We start from the raw sequence: 19,926 nt of genomic DNA on the forward strand, positions 1-19,926 counted from the left end.
CCTATTTTCATGAAAATCTAATTTTATACGACAAAAGGCAGAAAATAATCGCTACACTTACAGGCAAGTAAACTTTGCAAAACAAAATATGCCCCAATGTATTAGATGAGTGAACTGTTTCAAGAAGAGTGTTCAAGCATTCAGTAAAAGTCTTTCCTATATATGTAAATGCGGCAGCAGTTAAGCAATACACTTTTCCTATCTAGACTAGAAAGTTCTGTTACCGAGGAAGACTAGTAGCTTGGCAGAGTCCCTTTTGATTATGACACTTTTACCACTTCAATTTTGTTATGGCGCTCCCCCATGGACCCCACTCCCACACACCCCTCTCTGTATATCTCAACACGATCAAAGCTAGTAGACCAAATATGCATGCATAAATGTCATGTTACCAGAGCAGACCCTGCATTTTTAAAGAGGCCTTGTCTCACCGGCCCAATTTTGGCAACATAGTGATTTTTAAGATGTCCTCCTCCCCCTTCTCTACCTTGCTAAAGACTGCTCTTTAGAAAGGGACCTTGTGCCTGAACACCCCAGAATTCCTGTTCACAAAAGTCTGCATTCTATGTGCTCTCACACGGGTGTGTTTTCCGAATAGTTGTCTGCTTTTTACTGTTGTATTAAAAGGTTATATTTTTTTTATAAAACCATGCTTTGATATTCTTTTATTTTGGACTATTGTACTTTTGTTTGGGTTGCTACTTTTGTCAACTCATTCCCACCCCCTGTCCCCATGAGGAGTACAGCCTGCCCTTGGCCTGCGCTACCACAAAAGGTGATGCATTTATTCTGGGTCGGCTGTTTGTTTAACCTTTACGATTATGCTCTGTTAGGGAGAATTCTCATTTCTGTGCTAATTCCCTACAACTTTAGCGACCCCCAGGTCTTTTGCTGGACTTGGGACTTTTTAATTTTAACCCTGGAGTGAGTGAGTCCCTTTTCTCCTTTTCTCACGCTCATGTTTCTACTAGATTTGGATTTTGTGTTTTCACTGTTTTTGCAGTCTGACAAACAGGCTTCTACTTTTTGTATGGTGACTCACAGCACCTTTCAGAGTAGTATTACAGAGAAATCCTTTACATTTCTCATAAGGTTTAAATAACTTTTCTTGGGTGAACTACAATTCCCAAGAATAGTAAAGTGCAATTGACTTTACTTGCCCTTTCTCTTTGGGTCCAGCACACGCCATCTTATGTGGAGTGCTGGGGGATTACTTAATAGCCCCTTATCCTACATTCTCATGTAACATTTCGATGTTGCCCTCACTACTTTAAATGGTTGGTGGCATTGGTTTACCTTTCCTACCATTGTGCTTTTCAACTGCAGGCTGAACCCTCTGCTGCAGCACAGCACCCCTGGGTGACCATTTTGTCCAACTGGCCCCTGTCTTTTTTTTAAAATTATTTTTTTAATTTATTTTCCAAAAATATTTTTGGGACTTTTTTTTGAGGTTTTTTTGTTGGGTTTTACTCTGTGCATTGAACCAGGTTTGAGCGCTGTGTCTTGCCTTTGGCGGACCTCAGCCCTGAAGCTCTCCTCTGGCTTCAGCCCTGAAGCCCTCCTCTGGCTGCAGTGTCTGGAAAGGCAGGATGTGAGGGAGGTTGCTGAAACACCCCTGTTTTGTCTCTAGGAATGCCTGAATGCAACTAGTCCTGATTGGCTGGCTGTCCTTTCAGCCCTGCTGTGTGTGGCAGCCTAGGCTGTGCATGAATGGAAAAAACCTGCTTAAAAGGTGAGTGTTTTGGGACTACAGGCAGGGTCGACCACTGGGAATAACACCCGATTAAGAAACCTGAAGAAGCTTACTGCAACCTCCTGAACCTTTGAATTGCCTGCTGCTGTGCTGATCTCCTTTTTTCACCTCGACAGAGATGCTCCGGATGGAACGACTTCTCCCCTTAGGACCAACTAACCCTGAGACAAACTCCACTGGACCACCAACCCCGACCTGCTGTGCTTCTCCATTGCTGTAAGAGCTCAATGCCAGGCGTCGAGTGTCCGTAGTCGAGTGCAACGTCTGCCGTGGACAGAAATCCAGCTAGAAGCACCAGGAGCCTCCCAAAGGACCTCCAGATCCAGAGTACCCTCACCAGAGTGAAGGAGAGAGGGAGTGAAAAGTCCAACTGGTGTCCGAGATCCGCATCAGTGCGGTCTGCTAAGCACTGAAACCACGAAGTGCTGCTGAACCGAAAAGAGCCCGTAGTTGACGACCTCCTAGTACTGCTGCAGGAGCCCTCCAGATGTTCTCCCTCTTGTCCCCATGACTGAGGCTAAGAAAACGGGGTCTGCACCACTGTAGCAAGACTGAATCCAGCTGGACCACTCTTCTAATCCGAGGTACTCTTTAGGCTTGGGGTACCTACCTGATTGTGTTTAGTCACTTTTCTCACTGGGGAGTTGCATTGGCTAGCTTCAAGTGGATTTCCACTCCCTTCACACAGTTGTGTGACCCTACAAGTGATTTTTCTGAACTCTCTAACTTTGCAAGACTTTTGTCCAAGACATGCATCAGATCCATAGACTGTGTCCAAATGACTTTGTCTGTGCTGGCTACCTAAAGTCTCTTATAAATTCATTGACTTTGATACTGTTTGCCCCTCACGGGTGGTAGCTTGTTTGATGATACTGCTGGCACAGTGTTACTACATCAATTCTTACCTAACACATCTCATTTTGTAATGACTGGGATGAGCAAAGTAAGACTATGACTGGTAGTTGCTATTCGTAATTGAGTGCATTTCTTTAATGTAAAGTCCATCCAATCTCAAATGAATCCTTCACATACACTACATCTCAGCACTCACTTTAGGTATTAAGTAGATTACAATAGTGAGTCCACTATAAGGGACTTTGTGCGCGTCAGAGTATGACTTTAACTGTCCATTGTACTTGCAGGCTCCATCCTGGGCTTCTTGATTTTCCAGATGTCTCTAGAGGCCGAGCCACACCTCCCCTTAGCATTTTCCACTGTGCCTGATTTTTCTTTTCATGAATATTAAACATATGTCCTCAATGTCTTTTAACCAAGCACATAAGCCTGTTGGGGCCGGTTGGTCATAGTGCATAGTTGGTGGTGTGCCCTCTAAACTGAGCAAGAGGTGTTAAACCATGGTTGCTTTGACCGGGACTCGAGGGAGGGTGTTAAGATGGATTTCCAAAATCAACCTTTGGGGTAGATTTTGGGAGGCCATCCTATTATGGTGAATCTGGAGATACTGAGATTTTAGCTAAACCCAATCAAGGTAAGGTAGCAGACTTCGGAGGGGGTGTGAGAGCAGTCTATGGCTATTACAAATCCACCACCCAGAACTCCCAATAATTTTATAAGTGCCAGAGAAGCTGTTCATGTTTTTCTAAAGTCCAACCCTATGATGGTTTAAGGGCCTTATGCCGAAAAGTCACCAGTTCTAAATATGCACTTCACATAGGTTTATTAAGGGATTGGTGATGCTAGGTTATGATTAAAAGTCAATATATTGGGTTCCGGTAAGTAATTTCACTCCATCCCGGATGCTAGAATAAGTCTAGTAAGGGGTCCTGACCAGGTGATTTAGGGACTTTGCTTTAAACCCATGTAACCCTATGACGAACTGGAAGGGAGGGGAGACTGAAACTTGCATTTGAACTTAACGCCCCTGACTCTGTCTCCAGAGACCAATGTTTAGGTTCTGGAATCTGTTGGTGACAGTCTTCTGTGCTTTGTCTGGTCGAGGAAGGCCTAGAGGTTGCAGGTGCAGAGTTAACTTTGGTGTAGGAATTGGTTTTAGTTGGTCGGTGTTTAGGAATCGGTTCCAGACACCTTCGATGAGAACACCTATATGAAGACTTTGTTGGTGCAGATGACCTCATGATTAGCATGCAAAGAAGGTGGATTGTAATGGGAGTAACTGCGGTCGGGCGGCAATAGGCCGACCGCATTAGCCTCTTTATTTTGACTGTTGCATTTTATTGCTTAACCTGCTCATTTAGTCCATATTTTCTATTCCATAGTTTTAATTGTGCTGATATTTTAATTCTGCCCCTCCCCTTGCCTTTCATAGTCTGTGACTGTTTTTGCACATATCTTTTGATTTCCGACTTGTAACTGCTTAGTCTTCATCATGATTTGTATTAGCGCCACGTTTTGTAGTAGAGCCACGGTCTGCATCCCGCTTTTCGGGTTTTAAAGCAGCAGTGACTCTGGCTCATAAGCAGCCAGCACTACATCGCCCAGACTGCGTGGTAATCTCGCGCCACATATCTTTGCATTCCAGGCGCAAGAGCACCAAGCGGTCTGTGGCAGTCAGTTGCGCTCCGTTGGCTACAAGGCTGCATCTCTCCACTGCTATACACAGGTAAGGCGCTATGAGCTGCACCTCAATTTTAGCCTTGATTACCATGGAAAAGGCAGACTCTTGCTTTTTTCACTAACATGCTGATCGATCCTGCTCACATTTGAACAACTTACGTAAATTGGAAATCGTAGACGCCTTGGTACAGGCTAGCAGTACGGAAGATTCAAATTCAGCTAAAAAAATCAAGAGCTTGTGGCCAGGCAGATTCTGCTCACTTACCCTAAGGCCTCCATTCTACAAGAAGTGGGAGTTATTCAGCCTCGATGCATAGCACGTCCCATTAATGACCCTAAAGTTGACTCTTAGATTATCTGCAATGATTTTAGCTTGCACCAACAAGTGACTCCTATCACTTCGGGAAGCACCGAAATTAGTACCAATATTATCCCAAGTCTGAAATGTTTGCTGCTGAATACAGGGTTATTCTTAAAACGTGCATTAGAGGTTTCTAGACCTATATCTGCACAGAATATTTACTTATGTGCACACAGAGACTTGGAGCCATGCAGCAGCTAGTCCTTCACTCTCCCTGGTTATTCCGCAGGGTTATAATATTATGTGTCGAGACAGACTAGAAGGTAGGGGGTGTGGCAATGATTTCTAAAGAATCTTTCGATTTGTAGAGAGTGCCGACTACCAATGTTAAACTGTGACACTCTCAATATTAAAATCAGAACGGATGCCATGACTACTATCAATATGATTCTTGTTTATCGTCTGCCATCCTCCATGCCGCACTTGCGCTTTAATTTTAGCCTCCTTAAAACCTGGTTCTAAAACCTTACTTTTTGGAGATTTTTATTACTGGTTAGCGAATGACCGTGACCTACAAGCTAAGGGCCTTAATGGTGCTTTAGCGGATCTGGGTTTTATTCAATTTGTGTATATCCAAGTTGCATCAGAAAATAAAATTCTGAGGAAGAAACTGATTACATTTCTGCACCCTATTGTAGATGTCAAGAACATTGGATGCATGGCTGGGTCCACTGCGTCAGAACCTGAATACTTCCTCAGTAGATGAAATTACTAAGGTTTACCAAATGACCCTTCAGAAAGCGACGAATGCTTTGGCTCCATGGCTCAATAAGAAAATCATTCAAAGGGAGAATAATTTGATTTTCGCTTGACCTATAAAAGTAAGACAAAAAATGAAGGCATTATAAAACTGGAAAAAATCGCTCACTGAATCTGATGAAGAACTATACAAAATCAGTGTAAAAAGATTCAATGCGGCTATCATTATGGCTAAAATCATTTTTAGATGAGCGGATAGCTAAAGCTCAGTCTCAACCCAGGGAGCTTTTTTAAAGTTTTAAAATAGTTCGAAAACCCTAGACCATACAACACCGAGATAATTATCAGAAAACGAGTAGTGTAATACAGTACAAAACGCCATGGATGCCAAACTTAAATAAAAGATGGATCAATCCTATCGTTTATATTTCCTATCGAAAACAAATTATCATTCCGATTGACTCTGATAACTTAGCTACTACGCACAGGGAGTGGAAACCAGAAGAATAATTTACCTTTAAAGCTATAAGCAAAGCTGAATTGTCTGATTATTGATAAACATAAACCCTCTAATTGCAAAGGGGATGTTTGCCCAACACTGACCCATAAGGCATGCTCCTCTATATCGATTTCAACACTATACAGATTTGTAAATGCTTCATTCAGAGACAGCTGTGTCCCAGGAAGCATTAAAGAATCTTGGATAACTCCTTTGAAAAAACCTGGTCTAGCCACGGGTGATCCTTTTGAATTATCGCCCCATCTCAAATTCTTCTTTTCTTATTAAAATAATGGATGGAGTGGCACTTGTGTATAGGCGTGTTACAAAAGCCATATCATATTTACAAGTTCTTAACCACCTCAGAACGTATATCATCTTGAATCAGTGGTAATCCGGAATTAGAGGGTATAATAGAACAGAGTCAGCACTGTTGGACCACAAATCCAGGCTAGTCGGACACATAGACAATGGAGAACCAACTATGTTGATGTTTCTTGATCTGTCCGCCGCCTTCGACCTGGTTGACCATAGGTTGTTGGTCACCAGGTTGGAGGAGGTACCGGGCTTTGCAACCTCAGAAGCAAAATTGGCTAAATCTTTCCTGTGTGAATGCCAGTACAGGGTCAGCAGTGCTTTGGCAGATGCCAACCCCAATAAATTAATCCAAGGAGTACCACAGCGGGCATGCCTGTCTGTTTTATAACATCTTTACAGTTCCCTTTTAAACTAATTACACCAATGACACTCAATGTGTCATCCCTCTGTCTGGCAAATTCGAGGAAGATGAACTTAATATTAATAGGATATATGGCCTCCTACAAAGGTGGATATGCATTAATGGCCTCTTTAAACACCAGTAAGACATAGTTGATGTTGGTTTAGATGGAAACTACAATCTGCAAGATGGAGACGGATTATGCCCAACTCAGGATCGATGGCTGTATAATCAAGACAAAAAAATGGTCTATTTTAAATATGAAGGCTCAAGTAAGTAGCCTGGTCTCCGCCTCCTATTCTATCAAGTTACTGGTCCATGCTCGTCCCTTTCTCTCTTGAGCGAGTCGAGAAATGCTAGCAGGAACCCTGATGGGATCAAGAATGGATTATTGCAGCAGCCTTTTGATTGGTCTGCCAAAAAAGGTCAATAGACTGCAAGTGGTGCAAAATAATGTGGTTCGAGTCATTATGGATCGCAAGAAAAAGTACCACGTATCGGATGTGAGAAGAGGCCTACACTGGCTTCTGATTAAAGATCGAATCTGCGTTCGCCTTTTGATGATTACCTATAAGTGTCTGAACAGCACAGCTCCAACTTATCATAAGGATGAACTGGTGGTCACATCTAATATACATAATCTGAGATCCAACAACTCTATTCAATTGAAAATTCCTGCCTGCAGATTGGTACAGGCTAAGAAAGGAGCCTTTTATATAGCAGCTCCGGCATTATGGAATAGTCTTCTGCTGAGCTTTAGAGAGGAGCCCTCAATCTCAATCTTTAGGAAAAGATTGAAAAATGTCCTTTTTAATTTGTCTTGCCTGATTAGAATATTACAATAGAATGGTGATCTCTTGTTCGTCTTTCTTTGTGTTTTAGTGCCCTTAAGTGTCCAGTTAGTGGCCGCGCTGTATAAAGTAAACGGGCGATCATAAATGGACATATGAAGGAGCAGGCCCAGCAATAGCTTCTGCAGATGCAAGAAGTTTAACATGCGCGAACAGGCATCTTGTTTAAGAAGTTGAACATCCATCAAGTACCAAGGATGCACTCGGTACAGCGACTGTTGCAGTAAGGTAGGCAAGGAGAGAGCAGGTCAGTCCACTGATTGGTGCAGGAACACTTCGAAGGCACAGATGCCCAAGTGTTGGGTTAGATTTTCATTTTAGTGCTAAATCTCCCTCACTTGTTAGACCACGAACTTTTTGCTGAATTTATGGATTATTTTTCCTTGTTCCCCAGTGACTGGGAATCTTTTACCACACTCCTCCTTTGTTTTACCCCTTTTATGGGTGTCATTTGTTTGACTCTCCATAATGTTTTTTTGATTTTATCCCTTTTGGCATCTGGTTAACCTTGTGTGAAAAACGGTCCTCAAGGGTATCCAGGATATTTTTATCCTTTACACGTGAGACCAGCACACCCCACCGTATGAGGAGTGCTGGGGAGATGTAGTGTATCCCCTTTCTCATTACCACTGTAACATTTGTTATAGAGACAAGCTTAACCTAATGGCTGGTGGCAATGCACCTTTTACTAATTTGGTGCAACTTACTCACAGGCTGTTTCCCATGTCGTCTTTTTTGCCATTTTATGTTTTCTTGCCCCATCTTGGTCCTTCCCCCTACCCTCCAGGGTTGGAAAGTCCTTTGTGAAAGTTTGTCTTTGGCGGAAAGCCTCAAGCAAGCCTGCCCAGGCTCCAGTGTCTGAGCAGGCAGGAAGCGAGGGAGGAGTCAAAAGCTCTGCAGCCCTTTGTCTTCCAGCCTGCCTGCTTGGAACCAGTTCCAACAGGGAGGTTGGTTGTCCTGAACGGACTGCCACCCCTTCAGTGGTGAATGTTGCACGCCTGTTGATTGGCTGGGTTCCAGTATAAAGTTCCGATCCTTGCAGCTGAAGAGGTAGTCGACCACTGGAAACAAATTCGAAGAGGATGAAGAAAAGTCAGCTGAGACAATTTCTAGTGACCAGAGAGCCTGCTGTGGATCCATAGCCTGCTGTTGCTCTTCCTTCTATGCAACATGGGGTCCCTAAACAGTGACTCAGAGCCTGGTGAGACCCACTAGACTTAGAAGACCTGCATTTTGAGCCATCCTACGACATGCTGAATCTTTGCCGGGCTGCAATACACCAATACCCTGGGATCTCGAGCCATTGCGTGTTGCAGTCTTCTGAATCTCGCTGAAACCTTGGTTATGTTATAGTAATTTGGTAAGCGCTCGTTCACCCAAGGGCATTATGGCGCTGAAAAAAGGAGAAAGAGCAACACTGCCTACAGTCCTAATCCTAAAACAGATGCGTTTTCAGTGCCTTTCTAAAGGTAAGGTGATTTACCACATTTTTAAAAAACGGTGGAATGCTATTCCAGAGCCGAGCTACGGCAACAGAAAAGGCGCGGCCACTACTACGGGAGTGTCAAAACTGGAACGAGGAGTAGGCCCGCTGTAGAAGAGCGCAGGGAGGTAGCGGGGTAACTTATCACCGAGCTATTCGGCACCTTGGGCATGCAGGGCACGGTGCACCAAGCAAAGAGCTTTAAGGATAATGCACTGGGCAACTGGCAACCAATGCAAGGAATGTAGCACGGGATATATGGACACCCTAAGGGGAGCCAGTAGCGACCCAATCAGCCATGTTTTGCAGACGTTGAAGCCGCTGTATAAGTCCCTTTGGTTGTGATAAATGCAGAGGAATGCAGTATTCTAGGTGAGTGAGCACACGGGCAGCCAGTACCGGAGAATGTAACTGAGAAGGTATCAAAGGAAGGACCTTCCTCAGGATTCTAAGATGAAAGTGCCCTGCTTTACAGACAGCGGCAACCTGGGACTCCATAGAGAGAAAACACCAAATTACACTTGGACACCAATATTCAATATCAATTCAATGTAAAATTGAGGATATACGTTCTTGGGGTAAGGTAGTAATAATCAAGGTGCAGGGGAGAAGGACTCAGCCTTGGTACCTAGGCCGGAATACAATATAGAACACAAAGAAATCCAAGTTATGGACAACTGCGTCCCCTGCACACTTTCCAAAGAGGCCAAAGGCCTAAGTAAATTTAATCATACAATTATGAGATTAATGAGAAATAGGTTTAGTGTCTCTGAAGATTCAACTGTGTTCAGTTTCATAAGAAATTTAATAAATAGAATTTTTTTCAAAAAGAACATTCAATAAGTCGTTTTCTTTTAGCGAAAGATGGTCTTCTCCTTTTTAATGATTTTTTTTCTCTGTTCGCCCAACGCGTTTCGAGAATCATTCTCTCTTCATCAGGGGCTTAAATTTCAAAATAATTTTCACAAGCATCTATAACGAACATATACGGATAATAGATTAATCAGATTACCTTTTTTTTCAAAAGAGAATCACTTTCAAATGTTTGCTTCAACATATCAAACTGCAATTTTGGAAAGAATTAATAATAATCAAAGATGAGTAACACCTCACTTGTGTTATTGGCAACCTGATTATGCTTATAGTCTCAAACCTCTAATAATCCAACATTGAGGGGGGATGATGCTTAGGTTGGGTGTTTATTTTATGGAATAACTTACCAATTTTCCATGTGGTAGCAAGGAGAAAATTATTCTGTAGGTTAGAGAGTGCTGATATCATGTCCCATTTTTATTATGTATGCAAATCACCTAATCATACCAAATGTATATTTCAATAGAAAAAAAGAAGACGAGTGGACTCGCCCATCTTCCAAAAGTCTTTGTGAGCATCAAAAACTTTAGAACTGGGTCTGAAAGCACCCCCCAGGTAGTCCAATGTAATAGCCAGAACCTGGTTTCCTCGAGGGAAGGATGATTACATTCTCCTGAGGTAAAGTAAAGCATGAACAATAAAATATAAGGAAGGGGTTTAGATAGAATTAAATTGGTGTAGGAGGGGGTCCCCCATTCATCATCTCTGACTTTGCCTACATCTGTGCCAATCATGACCTGTCTGTTGGCTACTAGAGCACTTTTGAGGCAATCCTGCTACTAATAACACGTCTGCTTCAAGAATAGGGAAGGACTTAAAAGGTGGGGGCCTTTTGCCTAGAAAATGTTACAAGTGTTGAAAAGTGACTTACTTTTAAAAGAGTTGGTTTGGTAACTGTCCCTCTGAAATAGGAGCAGTTACAAATGTTCTTACTTTACTTTGCATGTGTACTGCCATTCCTAAAAGTATATAGGGTTAATTTACATCCCTGTACATTTGATGCTACTCTTCCCAAAAGTAATGCTGTTGGCTTCGCTTGGTTATTTCTGTTCAAAGAATAAGTGAATATGTTACCCAACTAGGTTTGGCTTCCCCTGATTTTCTGTGTAGCCTGTCTAGAATAAGTCTGCCTTGGGTTTTACCTACCTTGAATAGCTGTGTGCCATTCTGAAAAAGTGTACTGCAGGTTTAGCTGACCTTGGTCTGCTTTGAGATATCACAAAATAATGTAAGTTATTGCTTAACTTAGTCTGTGTTCCACTGATCTGAAAAGCAACTGTCTGGTCGATTCATGGAATTAATGTGTGCCGAAAATTCCCGCGCAGAGTTGCCAAAACGTGCGATTCGCAGTAAAAGTGCGAAAATCGCAGTGCAACTGGGAAAATCGCAGGGAAACCAGCGCACATCGATTCATGGAAGTCCGTGCACGAGAAAAACATTGGATGTGCGCTGAAAAAGTGCGCGGCGCACGGCAGCGCACATGTCCTCCAACGGCGTGCGCCACGGCCACTGCGAAATCGCACATAGCGCGGCGCACATCACAAAAGTAGGCGGAACACGGGGCGGAACACTCGGAATGGGGAACAACGCGTGAAAATATGGGCGTCACGGGGGGGGGGGGAAAGTACAGGAGACAAGTGCGCGGAACACCCACACGCTCGCCTACAACCTGTATTCATGGAATCGAATAGCGCAAACCAGCGCATGGTGAAAGACGCACACAGGGCTAAACAAGTACGCCACAAGAAAGCAGGTGGTAGCGTCCCAGCGCCTGAAATAAATGTGCGCCAAAATGTGCGCTAACAAAAAGCGCGCTAACAAAAAGCACCCATATACAGCCATGATGAATGGTCCATACAGTGGCCCTCTAGGACAAATGAGGTGCTAAGGGGTACCGACAAACACGGACACCCGCTGTGTGAAAATTAGCGTGTGCGTGTATTACGGGGTTCGCGGGAAGTTCCACACGCGATTGCCCTGGGTCCGTGTATTTCGGGGTGCGCGGGAAGTTTCACACGCAATTTCAGCAGGGTACGTGTACTCCGTGTGCGCGGCAAATTCCACACGCGAATCCAGCAGCCTATGTGTATTTCTGGGGTGCCGGGGAGTCCCACACATGAATTGGCCGTGTGGGTCCTCCCAGCTGTTCCCTCTACACCCTCCACGGCCCCTGCAGGCGGCCCACACCACAGGGGACTACCCTGCACCCCTGCACATGTCCCGCAGGCAGCCCATCCACCATGGCCATGCCCCCCAGCCAACCCACATGTCACCTTGCACTACTACCCACCAACGCATGTCTCCCAGCACCTCCACCCCCCACCAGTCAGGGGCACCCTTCACCAGGCCCCCAGTCATGTCTCCCAGCACCCCACCCTCCAGCATCCAGGGGCACCCTCAACCAGGCCCCCACTCATGTCCCCCTGCACCCCCACCCCTCAGCACTGTGGGGCACCCTCCACCAGGCCCCTAGTCATGTCTCCCAGCACCCCCACCCTCCAGCATCCAGGGACACCCTCCACCAGGCCCCCACTCATGTCTCCCACCACCCCCACCCTCCAGCATCCAGGGGCACCCTCCACCAGGCCCCCACTCATGTCCCCCTGCACCCCCACCCCTCAGCACTGTGGGGGCACCCTCCACCAGGCCCCCACTCATGTCTCCCAGCACCCCCAGCACTGTGGGGCACCCTCCACCAGGCCCCCACTCATGTCCCCCTGCACCCCCACCCGCTGCAGCACTGTGGGGCACCCTCCACCAGGCCCCCACTCATGTCCCCCTGCACCCCCACCCGCTGCAGCACTGTGGGGCACCCTCCAACAGGCCCCCACTCATGTCTCCCTGCACCCCCACCCCTCTGCATCCAGGGGCACCCTCCACCAGGCCCCCACTCCTTCCTACCACCCTCTCCCCAGCAGTGCGATTCGCCTGTGTACGTGTATATCAGGGTTGCACGTGTAGTCTGATATGCGATATCAGCAGGGTACGTGTATTACGGGGTTCGCGGGAAGTTGCACACGCGATTTCAGCAGGGTACGTGTATTTCGGGGTGCGCGCGTGAAGGTACACACGCGACTGTGAGAGTGGGGTATGTGTATTCCAGGGGTGGGCGGGATTATTTACTTGCGACTGGGCCTGGGAGAGCGTGTTACGTGTATTCCTGGGGTGGGTGGGAAGATTTACACGCTCGCCTACAACGCGCAATAAAATAAAAGGCCCAATCCTGAAACTCGTACGCCAGCATGAAGCAGGCGCACGTCCGTGCAGCATAAAAGGGTGCGCAAACGATACCGCAGGAGGAGGAGAAGGATGGTCGGGGCCAGAATCTTCACACCCAGAACCAGCCTATTTGGTATGCCAGATGACCAGGTGTATGGGAGGTACAGGTTTCAACCACACAATACTCGACCTGGTCAGTGAGTGGGAGGATGACCTCACATCACCCACCCTGTGCTCCCAAGCACTTAGCCCCCTGGAGAAGGTCCTCAATGTACTGCACTTCTTGGGTACCAGATCATTTCAGCGGAAAAGTGCCATAGTGGGGGGGTGTCACAGGCCACGCAGTCACAGTGCCTACACCAGGTGTTGGCCATCATCACTGCACGCCCATGAGACCGCAGGCACATATACCTGCCCAGAACACCTGCAGAAAGGCAGGCTGTCAGCCAGGATTTCTACAGGGTGGCACAATTCCACAAAGTGCTTGGTGCCATTGATGGCACCCATGTGACTCTACGTCCCCCCAGGGCATCTGAGCACATCTATAGAAACCGTAAGCACTGGCATTCCATCAACGTCCCGGTAGTATGTGATGCCAAGGGAATCATCACCTCAGTATATGCCAACTATCCAGGGTCCACCCACTACAGCTTCATTTACAGGATGTCAACCCTAAACCGGGACATGGAAGCTGGGCGGCATGGCGATGCATGGCTGCTTGGTGAGTAGAAATGCCACAGCACACGCATGCATGACAGATACAGAGTAATGCCAATACCCCACTAATGATCCCCATCGCCACCTCCCCAGGGGACACTGCCTACCTTCTGAGCACACACATGACGCCAATTCGGAACCCCATCACGCCTCCCGAGGTAAGATACAACACAGCCCATATTTCAACACGGGGCATAGTGGAGCGCACATTCGGAGTGCTCAAGTCACGCTTTCGCTCCCTTGACCGTTCTGGCGGGCAGCTGTTCTACGCTCCCCCAGTAGTGTGCAGGATCAAAGTGGCAGCATGTGTCCTGCACAATGTTGCAACACGCCGGGGCCTGGCTGTGGACCTGGTGGTGCCCCCACATCCCCAACCACATGCACGCCCACTGCGCATGGGAGGGGAAAGGGCACGGGGTGAGGCAGCCCGTACGCAGCTGGTGGCTAATTACTTCACATAGAAAGCACACCCCTGTGGAGTGCACACAGCCCTGGCACATACCATCTGACAATGATGACTCAATCTGACAATTATGATGAAAAAAGGGACAGTCAACTGTCAGAACCATAGCAGCCTGAGATTGTTCATCTGGAAGTGTCACAATGTGTGCATCCCTACCTACACAAACACCACCAATGCAGTGTCATCAAAAGACACACTTCCATGCAGCAAAAATGAATACCCACTTGCAAAATGCAACATGAGAACAGTGCCATGTCACCCAACCCCTCCCCGGCACGGCCACACAACACACCATGGCATGTCATGCAATGTGAGAGCAAACAAATTAATCCCCACAACATGCCCCAAGTGTCACCAACTACAGTGTCCCTAATGAAACTGGCCACACATGAAATGCTCACAGTAATGCAGGACCAACAACACACATTACCAAATACTTACCAAGAATACCAATCACCTACACAACCTCCAACCTACCATAAACATGACAGTACGGACTTAAAAAATTGGTAGCCTCACTACCTCATAATGGCAGCACTTTGAACACTTCCAAGTATACAGTGTTAGCGCCACGCAAGAGTGTAGGTGCACTGCTTACAACATGGACTCCAGTCCAAAAGTAGACCGCCTTGTGAAGACATGAGAAATGGACCTGCAAATTAGGAGGATGAGATGGATGCAGAGGCACATATCAATACACCATGCAGTGTACAAAACAATATGTACTAGGAATGTATACACAGTATTGACTACAGACTGCCCACACATCAAATGGGAGTCCAACGTCACTGTGTACGTCAATGTCACTTGGGCCCACCCTTTGCTAGCCCATGAAAACGGGAAGCAGGAGGGGTGTGTGTCACACAAACCCAAGCATCTGACCCAAATTCAGGACAAGCCTGCATGTGCCCAGCCACAATACAACGTATGCCCACGGGAGCCACACAAGGCAACACACTGTCCAAAAAATAAAAAATAAAAAAATGGCCATTAATGGCCCCGAAGGGGTGGGGGAGGCCACCCAGGAGGTCCGAGGACAGGGTGCACACCAAAACCCACCTGTGTGGATCTTGCGAAAAAACACCTCCATGGGCTCATGGCCTGCACGGCTACCCTATTGTGAGAGATTTGTTGCTGTCGCTCTCCTCACCCTCTGCAGCTGCATCAGGAGGTGGTGGCACTATGGGAGGCAGCCCACGCAAAGCCCTAGTCTGGTCCTCCATGGCAGCAAGCATGCGGCTGTGGAAGGTCTGGTTCTGGAGGATAATTGTGCGGAGGTCCCCATGCAACAACTCACAGGATGCCCGGACCTCCGCCCTAGTTGCCATCATCTCAGCTGAGAGCGTACGTGTGAGCCGCTCCAGCTGCTGTTCTATCCTCGTGTTAGCTGAATCCTCAAGCTCAACCAGAGTTGCCCTGTGCTGACGGAGTTCCACCCTCGGGGCTTCCCTGTGGCCCTGGGACTCAATGGAAATGGCTTCCCGCAGAGTCTCCAGTGCCGCCCGCCTGTCCCTGTTGGACGCCAACATGCTGTCATGACCGCTGCCTCCAAGGAGTCAGATCCAGCCCAACATCCTTGGAAGCAGGGTCACAACTTCCATTCCAGGCACCAGCCGGTCCCCACAGGGGCCTTTTGGACCTTGTCCTGGCGCCAGTGGCGCCAGGCTCATAAGGGAACCCAGTCCCGGCACAGGAAGCGCCGGGCTCATATTGAGAGGAATGGTGCTTGGGTGGACCTACCTGCTGCAGACCATGCTGCTCACTTACCTGTAGGATGAGATCCTCATCCATTCCTGGCTGGAACTACTTTACCTTCTGGGTGTGGCCAGCACCACTCCCTGGGACTGGATACTGGAACTGTTCTGAGAGCTGGCACTTCTTTCTTGCCTGGGCAAGGCTGTGGAAGGAGACACCTAGGCACTCCAGTGGCTTATTTAAACCACACCCGATCTGTGCAACGTGGTTCACGTTATTCTGCACTAGCAGCAGGACGCTCACCGTGTCAGCTCCAGAGAATCTTCAGCTTCAGCATCTGTGAACAAGAATTCTTTATCGTACCTCCCGGAAAACCAGTCTTCAGTCTTCAGCATCGTCTGAAAGAGAACAAGGACACCAGGTTAGGACAAGGCAAAATCAGCGCTGCACTTACCTCCTCCATCGGTGCATCCCAAGGCCGCGTGCCGCACTCTTCATACTCCGACAACCCTGCGGAAACAAAGGACATTGGTTAGTAAACCTCCGTGATAATTTGCTTACCTGTGCTACTTACGCCTCGATCTCCGCCAAGCGCTGTTCAACCGCACCTGCAAAACAAGAAGGACATCATTAGGGGCACAGTACGCCATCACTACTCACGTGTCTTCTAGTTGTAATCTGCTTGCCCATACTCTGGCACGTACCTCGGCGTCCATCTCCAACGCCGGCTGCTACGGCTACCTGAAAAAGGGAAAAGAGACATTAAGAAGTGCATTTAACTTCGAATAACATTCTTTTACTTACGTGCCTCCACGAGCTCCGGCATTCTTCTCGCTTACCGTATCTGCATACCGGACCTGCGAAGGCAAGAGACATTTAAGGGGACATATAAATAAGACTCCATATTCAAGCATTTACCGTTCGTGCGGTTAACGACGGCCTTGCTCCCCGACTTCATCCTCTGCAATCAAGAGGCTGGGTTATGAACCAGTGAAGCAACTGGCTAAGGTGAGCACATTCAGCCTACGAGAAACGTGGGGAGTCCAGAAAGGGGAAAGTCAGATTGGCCAACCAGACGTACATTAACCCTTTGTTCTCCTACTTGCAGACACCTCACCCTCCGGGTCAAAATTATGGTGAGTAGAGGGCCCATCCAGGGTGTTATCAGAGGCCTGCGCGTGACCCTAGAAGACACTGAAATCTCCCAGCCCGGACCTGCGCCTCCGAGGGATTCAGGTGAGCGTTACACATGTCCTCCCTGTGTGACTGGCTAATGGAGTCTGTTGCCTGCTGTAGTTGTTCAATTAGCCTTTCTTGGGGGACAATGGAAGTGGCCACTCTGTCCATGGCCTGAGCCATCATCTCAGTTGATGCTGCCTGTTGGTTTGCCATACCGTATATGGATTGCTCCCATGCGTTATTGCCCGGTGGCGTACGGCCACCGTGTCAGCGGGCACCACACCTGTCTGGGGCAAGGCAAACTGCGCCTTGCTGTGCCGGAACTGCCTGAGGCTGCAGGACTGCATTCCCCCTCTGATCTGCTGGCCCAGGAACAGGATCAGATGTAGCGGAGTGACCCTGCATCCGTAACCACCAAAGGCTGACCTACAAACACTGACATCCCCATTGAGGGTGCAGGTGGGTTGGACAGTACAGAATCCCTCCCAGAGACACTTACCTGCGACGGCACATAGGTCTCATCATCCGAATCGACACCTGAATAGAGCTTGGGGGAGGTGCACCCAGAGACACCCCTTAAGATGACGGCCTGCAGCAAGTGTGGGTTCTCACCCACCACGTCCCTCACTGGTGCCCGGTCGGGCCTGAGACCCCTCCTGGGTCTGCACCATCCCCACAAACCCAGCAGTATCAAGTGCGTCATCCCCTGCAAAGACATGAAAAAAAAGAAATGGGAACAGACATTAGCAACATGGAACATAATTAGGGATAAGAAGCAACAGAAACAGTTCTTCATTGAAACATGTCCCACATGACTATAACCCTCCCATGCATGCACTGTCACTGCGTATGAAGGGGAGGCAAATGGCACACATTGATGACGCCAAGATGGAAGACAAACAAATTTGCTGCATGCTGCCTAGCAGTGCCATCACACATTGGCCTGTGATTGGCATGTCCAATACACATACATGACACATGCCATCACATAGATGGCATGTACCCTAGCCATGTCACACATGTGAGAATAGGACTGAGAAAAATCTAGTAAGTGGTGGAATGCAGAATATCAGCCTGAATGAAGACAGAATAACATGCAACTATGTTGTGGCAAGATGACAATTCAAGGGCAACTGGCGTGAGGTTGGGCCGAATGTCTACTGTTGCCAGAAGGGATACTGCAACACCCAAATCCTGGTGCGCAGAATGTTTTGGATGAAGCACATGGGTGACCCAAACCACTCAGGCACACACCCCCTCACCTGGCACTCAATCAGAAGCACACACACACACACACACACGCCATGCAGATGGATGACACACACATGCATGTGCTCTCACCGGACAATGCCTCCTAATCTGGCAGGTCTCCCACGCCTTGAATCTGTTCCTCCGTGACGTAGGTCCCAGGAACATACTCATGTGGAGTGAGTTCTATGTCCTCTGCCGGAGACCCACCTCCAGTCACTAGAGTTGCGGGATGACTTGAGGCCAGCTTTTTCTTTGCCCTGCGCTTAAGGTCATTCCAGCGCTTGTAGCAATCATTAGCTGTGCGCCTCACAAATCCAAGGGCACTTATGACTTCCGCAATGGTCTGCCAGAATGCCTGACGTTGTGCAGGTGTGGTCTTGCATCCTGCAGTAATCACCATTTCGCTGTCTTGTGCGGACACATACTCCACAAGTGCATCAAGTTCGACTCGATTGAAGCAGGGCTTCCTTGGTGGGCCAGACTGTGTAGCCGTGTCTGGGGCATCAGCCTGTACTGGACGAGCACTCTTCCTCTTCCGCTTGGAAGGTGGTGGTGATACTGAGTGTCCTACGCCGCTCTGGACACTAGGGGCAGGAGCCCCGGTGGACTGTGGACTAGGAGTGTGGGAATGAACACTCGCCATGGGAGTTGGTGCAGGCATTAGCTGAAGTGTGATGTGGTCAGGGGGAACGTCCGCAGGATGGACTAGGACCGACACTGTCCTGGCTGGGACACTCAGAGCTGGGGTGGATGGAACCGCAGCTGCCCCTGCAGCCTCCCCACCCTGCCTACTCGGGGCAGCAGATGACATAGCTGCCCCTGATCCACGTGGGCTGGTGACACCAACGTGCACCGCCACACGTGGCCTAGACCTGCTGACCTGGAAGTCAGCCATGGAGTCATCCAGTGCCAGGTCTGGTGCCACAATGGGCTGGTCCAACAAGGGCTGAGCAGGGATGGTGTCAGCCACGTTACCCTCAACCAGGGGGGGGGGCATGGGTGTCCCTGACTGGTCACCCACACATGGGGGGGACTAGGGGCACCCTGCAAGTCCTGGCCACGTCCCCTACTGTATCCACCGCGGCCACCTCTTGTGGCTCGCCCACCTTTGCCACCCTTACCGCGTGCTCGCCTCCCAACCATGGCACTGATGCGTATGGGAGTTGCAGTAAACTATTGTCCTGGGCAATTGGGGGTCAAAGGGGTAGGGTACTAGATGGAATTCGTACCCTAGTGCTCTAGCAAGGCTGTATGTGACCCCCTGGGGAGAGATGACGGGTCACGTAACGCACAGGCACCCCGAAACAGGTAGATAATGTGCACGCAACCCCTCCTAGACCACGTGCGTGGAAAAAAAAAACCTGCACTACGCTGTGGCACCCAGAAACACAAAAATGAACGTATGCGTGTCACACGCAGCCTAGAATGACCTCTGAAGGGGTAGGCAACACACGGGGCAAGCACAGATGTCAAATACGTGCACAACTCACCGTTTGCCAGGAAAAATCACGTGTAAAATGTGCGCGTTGGCAACACCCCCACCAAAAGAAGAATTGTACGCTGTCTGAGGAGACGGGACAACAGGAGAAGTGAACGCTGTTTGAGGAAACGGGCCCAGGAAAAAGACAAG

General features: G+C 48.2%; 1 protein-coding gene across 1 annotated transcript in view; it reads left to right on the forward strand.

The window, feature by feature from the left end:
- WLS (Wnt ligand secretion mediator) overlaps nt 1-19,926 on the forward strand; it is a 255,794-nt gene that overhangs the window by 146,037 nt on the left and 89,831 nt on the right. The gene's annotated exons all lie outside the window — the stretch shown is intronic.

This window comes from Ambystoma mexicanum, chromosome 1q (genome assembly GCF_040938575.1).
Source record: "Ambystoma mexicanum isolate Mex_15411 chromosome 1q, UKY_AmexF1_1, whole genome shotgun sequence".
Lineage (NCBI taxonomy): Eukaryota > Metazoa > Chordata > Amphibia > Caudata > Ambystomatidae > Ambystoma > Ambystoma mexicanum.